Below are 3,155 nucleotides of genomic sequence, written 5' to 3'. Positions count from 1 at the left end.
AATAGCTTGAACCTTAAGACACATGCCAGTGGTATTTTTGTACTAGGATCTACTTTGATAATTAAGTTCTAAGGAGTGTTTCAACACTTGGTAACTTGGTTTAACTAACCCGGGATTATCAACCGAAAGTCCACTATCAAGAGCAACCTAGTTACAAGGCATTTAGTGACCTAAAGAGATGCTGGGCACCAATGTTCTTAAGATGAATTATGAGACAAGTGTCTGTGGTGTGTATGTGTTGACTGAAAACAAAGCTAAAAGCTGCTGCAACACATAACACTAAGCTGCAACTGAAGAATAAGTTTCCAATTAAAAGAAAAGCAAAAATCAAACACCAAGGACCAATGAAAAATAAGGTTTCACAGCAGCACCTTAGTTAGCACTTAGAGGGACGTTTTACACCTAAAAACTAATAAAGGTTGAGCTGCAGATATATCTGGCATAAAACCCCATGAATCAAGTTTAACTATTTTCTGATAAGGACCTCTAGTTCTCTCTGCTTTCATTCATTTATCTCATGTTTTAGTGCTTTTTTGGGGACAAGCAAGATTTAAGTTTGGTGTTGTGATGCCAAGGCATATTACGCTAGTTTCACAAGCCTTTTTGATTTGTTTTCTTTAGGTTTTATGCACTTTCTTGAGCTATAGGCAAGTATTTAGGTGAGAAATTCATACATCCCTTGATTCAATTAAACTTGGTTATTTATGTGCTTTTTATAAGATTTTATGCAAATTTTACTTGATGATTGAATGATGCAAACATCTTGTGATTATAGAAAACTTTGATGCAATTGTTTGATTGATAATAGGTGGAAAGGAAGCTGAGGAAGGGAAAGCAAATAAGCAACAAAAGGGCCATGAAAAGGAGCAAAGGAAGCAACGTTGGTGGCCAAAGTTGGCTCACCAATGTTGCCTCAAAAGTTGATGAAGAGGAGGAGAGGCTAACGTTGGAGCCAAAGCTGGCCTCCAACGTTACCTCAAACGTCCATGCTCAAGAGGTGCAAAGTTAGAGCCAAAGTTGGCCTCCAACTTTGCCTCAAACGTCTATAATCAAGAGGCCATAGTTGGAGCCAAAGTTGGCCTCCAACTTTGCTTCAAACGTGGCTTAAGCAAGAAAGAGAAGGCAACGTTTGAGCCAAAGTTGGACCTCAAATGCTACCTCAAATGTTGGCCATGAAGAATTCAAGGTGCATAGTTGGAGCTAAAGTTGGCCTCCAACTATGCCTCAAGCTACTAAACTCATGGTGAAACGTTGGAGCCAAAGTTGGTGGTCCAACGTTGCTGGCAACGTTGAAGGAAAGAGGTGACAACATTGGAGGGAACGTTGGTGATCCAACGTTACCTGCAACGTGGTCGACGATTTCAAGTTTAGGAGTTGGAAAAATGTGCAGTGACGCGTACGCATGGGTGAACCAATGTTTGTGCACCAACATTAGGTCCAATGTTGGGTCCAACATTGCGTCCAACTTAATAACAAACGTCCCAGCACTATTTTGAGAAGTTTGACCCAACATTGCTCAAATGTTGACACCCAACGTGAACTCCAACTTCAATGCAAAATGGTACCCATGCAGAGTATGAACGTTAATTTGCAAATGTCTTTATCAACATCACTAAAGGCCACTCCCAACTAGCTTCAGCAGAGGCCAAAGCCCACATCCAAAGACTTCAAGACTGAATGAAGAAAGTGTATAAATAGATAGAATTGAAGTTAGTTAAGGACTTTTGAATTTTACACTTGGAGGAAGACTGAAAAGGGAAATGATGAATCTAAATTTGATGATGATTTTTTGTTATAATTGAATGGATTTCATCACATGAACTTGCACTTATTCCCATGAATAGCATGCTTTTGAACTTTCCTCCCAAATTGTGCTTGATTATAAAAATATGCTCTTTTGTGCTCAATTTGATCTATTTTATTCCATTTGCCTTCCATTCGATGCCTTGATGTATTTGTGAGTGATTCCAGGTGTATAAGGTAGCAATGGTTTGGAAAAAATGGAAGAAGAGCATGCAAAGTGGAGAAAACATGAAGAATCAAAGGGGATGAGTTCATAGACGTACGTGTGTGTGTGCACAGCCTCTTGTGCATATGCACAGGAGCCCAAGCAAAGCGCGTGGATCAATTTGAGCGCATCGCGTGTCCAGCCAAGCATCACCTAGTGTGTGTGCGCACAGGATGGGATTTTCACAAAGTGTGCGGACACACAAGCTTGTGCGTCCGCAAAGATGTCCGTGCATGACTTCATTAAAAAGGCACGTGAGTCGTGATTTGAGGGCATTGGAGGCCCATTTCTGAAGTCTTTTAGCTCATATTGGAAGGGGAATGAAGGACATAACATAGCATATCATTAGTATAGTTTAGGAGTAGTGGTAGAAAGTTTTTAGTTTAGTTTTCTCTAAGTTTTTCATCATCTCTACTAGGATTTCTATTAGGGTTTTACATTCAAAGTGCCATTTCCATTTTTGATCTTGGATTTTGCTAATCTCATTATAAGTATTCTCTTGTTACTACTCTTTATAGTTACATTGTCATTACTCTTTCTTCTAATTCAAGTTATAGTTTAATTTTACTTCTCTTTTGCAATTTCAATTTCTTGTTGATGAATTTGGTGTTTGATGTTTGTTCTATGCTTTCTTATGTTATTATTGTTGATTGAGATCAATTGTTGCTTTTAATTTCAAGTCTTTTCTTATTTTTCTCATGTTTAGGCTTTTTGCCCACCAAGTGTTTGACAAAATGTAAAACATGGTTTTAGGATAAATTTTTTCCTCTTGGCTTGGGTAAAGTGAGCAATTGGGTTCCTAGAGTGGAAATGTCCAATATTTAGTGTCAATTCTTGGATTGTTAATTGTTCTTGTTCCCTCTAATGCTAATTTGTTGCTAAAGCAATTAGCAAGTGATTTAGGATTTGTGGGTTAAGAACACTTATGCTCATTTAACTTACCTTCGGATGTGAGGGTTGATCAAGTGAGACTAATCCACCATAATTGTCATAGTTGTGGTTCCAACATGGAAAGGACCCTTAGCTCACTCCAAGCCAAGACCCCTTTTTATGCTTTCAACCTTTTATACATAGCTATGTTAATATCTTTTATACTTTACTTGTTTATATTACATAGTCGATTCTTTAATTTCTTTGTTAGTTCAAT

The sequence above is a fragment of the Arachis duranensis genome, chromosome 5 (assembly GCF_000817695.3).
Source record: "Arachis duranensis cultivar V14167 chromosome 5, aradu.V14167.gnm2.J7QH, whole genome shotgun sequence".
NCBI lineage: Eukaryota > Viridiplantae > Streptophyta > Magnoliopsida > Fabales > Fabaceae > Arachis > Arachis duranensis.
Note: the sequence above shows the minus strand (reverse complement) of the source record.